Source organism: Peromyscus leucopus, chromosome 19, assembly GCF_004664715.2.
Source record: "Peromyscus leucopus breed LL Stock chromosome 19, UCI_PerLeu_2.1, whole genome shotgun sequence".
NCBI classification, from domain to species: Eukaryota; Metazoa; Chordata; class Mammalia; order Rodentia; family Cricetidae; genus Peromyscus; species Peromyscus leucopus.
This window is the reverse complement of record NC_051079.1, coordinates 82,915,392-82,923,518: the sequence shown is the minus strand read 5'-3', so window position 1 is coordinate 82,923,518 and position 8,127 is coordinate 82,915,392. Positions and strand designations below refer to the sequence as shown.

The following is an 8,127-nucleotide window of genomic DNA, read 5'->3' as shown; positions in this document are numbered from 1 at the left end:
AAAAGATGCATTTCGTTTATGTTGTTTCCAGCTCCATCTGCAAAACCATTTAAAATCCACTTTACTTCTTTTGCAGCGGGGTGTGTGCATTTCAACAACAATGTGTCTGTTGATTGGTTGGTTTTATCATCAAGTTACAGAGTAACTGTGTCTGAGTTGTTTTTCTTTTTTTGTCTCCATAGAAGCTATTTCTTTTCAGGAAATGCTCTTTGCACATTTCAGAGATGCGGGCCCTGGCACATGGCTGCCAGAAGGCACAGGCTGTGGCAGAGAACAGAAAGCCACCCTCGCCGCCTGTACCTCATTTCAAAGGAGGAGCTTGTGAGCCTGGAGTGCTGGAGGAAATGTATGCACAAATGTTGTGACAAGCTAGTAGTTAATGAAGGCTTGATGAGTGACAGTCTAAACAATGAAGGACAAACCCTGGGGTGGCTCACAAATTATTTCAGGGGAGAGAGAAAGCCCATTCCGAAAGCATGGAATCTGCAAAGCCCCCAGAGGACGCAGCATACTGCCCTGGGAGAAGCCCATCCAGAATGCAAGATTTGAGAATAACTTCAAGTGAGTGTTGCCAACGCTTGCACATTATTTATATTCCATTGGTTAATGTGTTTTAAGAACTGGACAGGATTAAATCTGAGCTGCGGCCCCTTATGACCTAAACTCTTCTGATGTCTAAAATCCAGTATAATTCCATGGGAGAAAAGTAAAAAAATATGATCAACTTGAGCCCATTTCTGGGGGAAAACATCTTTTAACTTACTGTGGTTGTCTTTTGTTTTATGATTTTGCTTGACTTTGCTAGAGAATTGAGGATAAATGTGCATGTGGTTCTCAGCCTGTAGGTATGAAACATAAAAGGTTTTATGGATTACTGTTGTCAAGTTAAATGATAGCAAAGATATTGGTTGAAATATTAAGGTAACTCCACGTTTTTTGAAAAAACAGAAAAGGGGAAGTGCTGTGGGATGTCCTGTATGCTGTGAATATGTGTTGCTATGATTGATTGAGAAATAAAATGCTGATTGGCCAGTAGCTAGGCAGGAAGTATAGGATAGGTGGGACAAGCAGAGAGAAGAGAGGCTGGGAGGTGGAAACCTGAGTGAGGAGATGCCAGCCTGCCATCCAGGGAGCAACAGGTAATGGCACACAGGTAAAGCCATGGAACACATGGTGACATATAGATTAACAGAAATGGGCTGAGTTTAAGTGTAAGAGCTAGACAATGGGAGGCCTGTGCTAATGGCCGAGCAGTTTAGTTAATATGAGCTTCTGAGTGATTATTTTATGTAGCACGAATCTTAAAAGTTCTTATTAATAAAAACAAACCCAGGGCCATGTACTGGGGTGAATACTGATAGATCAGAGAAGCAGAACAAGCCACAGCCACCTCGACTCGCCAATTCCTCAGCTGATCCTGTTTCCTCAGACTGGAAGCTTCCAAGCCCTCATCCAAATGGATCTCAGCTGAACTGCTGCTCAAAAGCCTCAAAGCTTAATCAGATCCTAATTCCTCATCCTCATGCCTTAAATACCTTTCTGCTTCCTGCCATCACCTCCTGGGATTAAAGCCTGTACCTACCACACCTGGCTATTTCCAGTGTGGCCTTGAACTCACAGAGATCCAGGTGGATCTCTGCTTCTGGAATGCTAAGATTAAAGGCATGTATGCCACCACTTTCTGGCCTCTATATTTAGTGGCTGTTCTGTTCTCTGATCCCAGATAAGTTTATTAGGGTGCACAATATTTTGGGGAACATAATAGTACCACAATTTTATAAGTGGTTGTGGGGTCCATGGGGCTGGGCAGGACTGGAGAGAACTCCAGCTACAAATGGCGCCCAATGGGTTGGCAAGCGTTCCCACCTAAAACCTGAGAAAGAAGATTCTAAAATGGAGCTAAAAACAGCTTCCTAGTTGTCTCTCTCAAGTTAGTGGCAGCCTGCAGGTTTGAGCTACTATGGCGGGTTCCTGGTGTGCACACTTGACCTACAGTATGGCGGGAATGAGGTGTTTGCAAGTGGCACATTACACTGCATGGTGGATTTAGCCTTTGCTAGTACCAAAAAAAAAAAAAAAAGGTTTCTGGACTACATCCTGCTTTGATACAGGCATAGACCCACTGCCTCCTGCCATGAGCATGGTTCCTCCTAACATGGGGATAAATGTAACATCTTCATGTTGGAAAGCTGAGGTGGGCAGAGCCACCAGCCAAAGCTGCTATTTTAGCCCTAGTAATGCTACAGTTTAAATCAATAAGGCAGATTCAGATGGAAAAAGACTTTAAATGGTTAACAGTGTGTGTAAAATATATGTAGGTTTGAAAGAGACAAAAAAGTAATATATACAGTTATATAAAAAATACATAGTTTTAAAAAATAAAGTCTTTAAAGAGACAGTAAAATTAATATAAAAAAATAAGCCACATAAAGATAGATATCACACAGAAAATCTGGATTATGTTGTCTTTGATATGTTAACTGCAGAAAGACATTTGATTGTGAAAGCTGTTGAGTTAAGCCAATATGTATATTTTAAAGGTACATTGACTTCAAAATTTGGATCTAAGGATATGTTGCTTTGGAAAGGAGGCTCTGCTTTTGTTTCCACAGAAAGCAAGAGGCTATGGATTTGTTCTAGATTAAGATATATCAGGTTTGACCAGCCAAGACCCCCTGAAAGGTCTCTGATGATACTATGGCCCAGATGATCTAACATCCAAAACGGTTTCAAGGCAACTGGCTCAGACAATACACCCTCATGAACTACTCCATAATCCTAAAATTTTCTTTATGTCCCCATAAGAATACAGCACCTCCATCCAGCAGGAAGTAGTATAAAAAAACTACACCCCAAATCCCCAAATATACCAAGCTGGCTTTAGGGATAAAATTGGCTCACTCCTTCTCTAAACCCAAACATATTCCTAAAAGAAAAGGTTGAGAGATTCCTGTGTCCAATATCATAAGAGCCCTATGGTGTGGGACAGAAAAAAACCAATATTTTTATTTAAATCATGTTAATTATAAATACAATATCTTTCTAAAAGAAGAAAGGGGGATATGATATAGATATATAGGATATAGATATGACAGGATAAAAGGGTAGATTGTTGAACCTACTTTTAAAGAGCAACTTGTTTAAAAATGTTTTACATTGCTATGGATTTTAGTTTATTGATACAAATTTGAAGTTAATTTTATTATAATGTATGTGTGTTTTTATTCTTGTTTAAGGTATTATGTTTATACAACTCATTTAAATTGCAATGGAACAATTAGTCTTCTATGATAGTCAAACTTATAGTCATGTTAAGTTTTCTAGGTATACATAGATATATTTCAGATAGATAGGTAATCTTCAAATACTTCAAAGACCTGCAGAATATGGCATTTAAAATGTTTTTAAAAATTTACACTTTCTGGACAATGAGACATGTCTGCTCCTGGCAGCACTGATTTACTTCAGAGAGGAGGATGGGCACTGAAGACATTCTATATGGAGTTTATCTTCTTCTTGGCAAAAATAGCCATTTGGGCAAGAAACTGCTCTTGCCTGGACTCCTTGATCAACTGGACATGCAGGACCCATAGGAAGGTGACCACTGAACTTTGCTTGGGAAAATGGTCCTTCAGGTTCCTGCTTCACAGAGCAAACTGCCAGACATTCTACAGGACACAGAGAAAAGTAACTGAGAGACTCTAGGCCTGTGGGCTGAAGACAGATGCCCCAACTTTACAGAGAAACTTTGGATGACTGTCCAGGCTGCCAGCTGTCTCTGTCTACTCTCGCAAGACTCCTGAAAGTTGCTTGCGTCCTTCTCCCATTTCTCAGGTAGTATTATATCCTTCTGAGGTCTTTGATGTAGTTGAAGTTAGATAGTTATAATTTCCTTAGTTATGATAAAATATAAGTTAGATATGAAACCTTAGACTCACAAATATAAGATAGATAGGATATCATCTTTAATTTTGCCAAATACAAATAGACTAGATATTATAAATAGACTAAATATTGTAACTGCAATTCTTGCTTGATAATTGTTTTTTTATATGTAATTTTACTATGTTAAAGTTAAAACCTTCCTTTAAAAAAAGGGGTGGGAGGAAGCACTGTGGATGATTGATTGATTGATTGATAAATAAAATGCTGATCAGCCAGTAGCCAGACAGGAAGTATAGGTGAGGCAAAGAGAAAAAGAGGTGTGGGAAATGGAAGGCTGAGGCAGAGAGATGCTGCCAGCCACCACCATGAGAAGATGTTAAGATACCCGTAAGCATTTATATGGCATTTAAAATGTTTTTAAAAAGCCATACGGCAACTTATAGATTAATAGAAATGGGTTAATTTAAGATATAAGAACAGCTAGCTAGAAACCTGAGCCATTAGGCCAAACAGTTTAAATAATATAAGCATCTATGTGTTTATTTTATAAGTGGGTTGTCGGACTGTGGGGGCTTGGCGGGACCCAGAGAGAAACTCTCCAGCTACACAAAGACACATGCTCCAAATGCAAGTATAGTTTATGGGTGAGGTCTGCTGCAGTGTGACTAGGCTTCCTGTGTGTCCTGTATATTCAGCGGTCAAGTCTAGAGGAAGCTTTTCAAGGAAAAATGAGGATTATACTAGACAGTTTGAAATAATCATTCTTGATTGCAAGGATCAATCACAAAGGTGGTGCCCTTCCAGCAGGGATCAGCCAGTTTGTGGCAAACACTTTGCAGAAGTGTTTTCTGGGTAAGAATTGGGGCCACCTGTAAAGCTTTGCATGTGACCAAGTGGTGTGTTAACTCTCAGACAACCAAGAAGAGCCCTTCCTTCACAATCACCCAGCTTTATTTGTTTTCTGTTGGAGTCAACACAAGTGATCCATTGTGATGCCGACAGCTTTCAAGTATTTTTAAAAAGAGCATTGACCTAAGGGGCAGGAGCTGTTGGGAGAGGCTATCCGTGGATCACCTTTCCTCATTAAGTCATGCTTAGCATCTCCTCACCTGCTGAGTACACATGTTCATTTCCAACATCAGCTTTTGTGTCTTACATTCAAAACTTCAATGCATTTAAATTATACTGGATGGAATACATGTGGAAACATAAGGAAAACAAGATGGAAGATATAAGGAAATCTTGGCCGGGCGGTGGTGGCGCACGCCTTTAATCCCAGCACTCGGGAGGCAGAGCCAGGCCGATCTCTGTGAGTTCAAGGCCAGCCTAGACTATCAAGTGAGTTCCAGGAAAAGGCGCAAAGCTACACAGAGAAACCCTGTCTCGAAAAGCCAAAATAATAAAATAAAATAAAATAAAATAAAATAAAATAAAACTTACTTTTCTGAATAGTCAGCCATTTGTCCCGACATTTCTCTTGTGACCGAGGTTGTGATAGTGAATTCTACTGGACATGGAATGGGGCTTGAAGGTTCCCGTTCTGCCCCAGTGACTTGCTTATGTACTTCTTGACCAGAAAAATACATTTTAAATCAGTCTTTTGTTATATTTACTAACTGGAAAAACCCCAAAATTGAACATTATCTTTTAAAATTATACATCCTGGCAAGTGTGTTATTCCAGATAGAATGCACAATGTTATAATAATTAATACTAATTTTACCTATAGTCATATTAATTAAATTTTATAATGGTAATAATATATAATTATATATTATTAATATATAATAACTATATAATATATTATATATTATAATATATAATTATAAAATTAATAATATTTATATTATTAATATAAGTTCAAAAACAAAATTCCAATAGTTTTATAAATTAAAATATATTGAATTATATGACATTTTAGTATCTATAACTTAATTTTGTTTAACTGTACCTGAGTATCTAAGGATTAATGTAAGTCTACTACAGAAATGAACATTGTCTTCACTTGTTCAAAAACTATCTTGCAATAATGTCTGTTACTTCACAGTGACTGCACATTCTCCTTAAGCATGTTGCTAATTTTATTGTTGAAAATACATAGACTTTTGGCGGGTAGGCATGGGCACACTGCAGAAGGGTGTTCCTGGAGAAGCATGCTAATTATTTTGCCTCCTATACCTTAAAAAAAGAAAGCTGATTATGAATACTGTGTATCTGAGTATTTGAAAACTAGTGGCATTTATTGGGCCCTGACCATGATGGATCTTTTTGTTTGGTCAGTTTTTGTTTTTTGAGACAGGGTTTCTCTGTGTGTAGCTCTGACTGTCCTGGAACTCACTTTGTTAACCAGGCTGGCCTCGAACTCACACATCTGCTTGCCTCTGCTTCCTGAGTGCTGGGATTAAAGGCGTGTGCTAGCACTGCCTGCTGACCGTGATGGATCTAATGGACAGCTTCATTGCATGAACTGAGAAGAAATACTGGTATTTATCAAGTCATGCCAATATGAGTGTTGGGGAATAAGTGCTGAAATTGGACATGATCCACATCTTCTGTACACTCTTAGTGTTGTCCTGACTCTTACTGTGTACCAAAGCGTTAATGTACTGATGTAAATAAAGTTGTGGCGGATGTTCAAAGTCCACAGAAAGGAGATCATTCTTTTGCTGGAGACATCTGGGGAGAAAGTGATACAAGATTCTCATTTTCTACAGTGGTAACTTTGCCTCTCTTGGGCAAGCTTGAAGCTATGAGTGTGGGGAAGGCAATTGAATTTGTTTTGTCCAATATGAACTTTGATGATGGATTTAGGTGCAGACCGGGCTTTGAATCTCATGCTGGGAAAATCTTTTGTTGCATAAGATTCCTGGCAATAATAATTAGTCAGTTGCATCAAGCAAATTCTGACTTACATGGTTAGTGGCTTTGTGAATGACAATTGCCCCAGGTGGATTCAATGGAAGACCAGAAAAGTTACCAGATGCATGCTATCCGTGGTGGGGTTTGGCTTCCCTGAAGACAATTGGGAAGCTGCATTGGATTGATGGAGGAAAGGCGTGTGGTTTGTCAAGATGGCAAGACTGAAGGTTTGGCCGAGAGGCCAGGAGATAATGTAGATCCTTTTCATACCTATCTGGCTTTGGTGGATTGTCACTTCTGGGAGAGGAGCAGATGAAACCTGTTAGTCCTGTCTTTTGCACGCCTGAAGAAGCGCTTCAGAGGGTGAATGTCCAGTCTGTTCTAGTGAGCTAGAGTCAGAGAGGGAAGGAAGTTTGTGTGCAGTCAAACACTGCTGTATTCCAAGTAATTATCAAGCCGAGAAGTGACTGCTGTTAATACGCATCGTGTCGATGATAAGTTATGTAATTATACATGTTATAAAATAAATGCCTATGTTGTATTTAGATCTTCAAGAAAAAGGAAAACATGTAGTTTTTCAACTTTAATAGTTACTGCTACCATGTTAGAAAGTTTCTGAGTATTTGATTAGTTACCAGACTAATCTGAAATTCATTACTAAGTAATTTTAATGGATTGATTCCCTTTTGCTCTTCAGATGGATAATAAATCATTCTCCTACTTTATGACATACAGTGCCATGTTTTTTTTTTTTTAAATTTATTTATTTTTTAAAAAAATAACTTATTTAACTTTATTTTATGTGCATTGGTGTGAAGGTATCAGATCCTCTGGAAATGGAATTACAGATAGTTGTGAGTTGCCATATGGGTGCTGGGAATTGAACCCAGGTCCTCTGGAAGAACAGCCAGTGCTCTTAACCACTGAGCCATCTCCACCATGTTTTTCTTTTCTAATACTATCATCTAAAAGTTTCAAATCAGTGATGAATCTACTAGTGATGGTAGAGTAGACATCTTCTCCTCTTGATTTTAATAGAAGTACTCCATTTTTTCATGTTGAATATACTTTATTGATTTTTAATAAGCTATTTGATTATTAAGAAAATGACATCCTGAGCCCTGTTCTAGAAGCTTTCTTAAAATATAGAAATGAGTATCAGATATTTTTTCCATGTCTACTGACATATCTTACATCCTTTTATCCTTGGCCTATTTATTGATTCAAGAATTATAGAACAAGGCCAGCAACATGGCTTGTGGGCAAAGTTGACTATTAATCTTTTCTCATTCTAAAGCTGCACAAGAGTGATCACTAATAACCACATGACAGAGTCAGTATGAGGCTCTTTAAACCTTTTATGCCAATGAAATTAGTCCAACA

The 8,127-nt window shown here is 38.3% G+C and overlaps 1 pseudogene; it reads left to right on the top strand.

Moving 5' to 3' along the window:
- The first annotated feature begins 6,347 nt into the window (after positions 1-6,347).
- On the top strand, positions 6,348-7,327 carry LOC114696082 (annotated as a pseudogene).
- Positions 7,328-8,127: the final 800 nt, after the last annotated feature.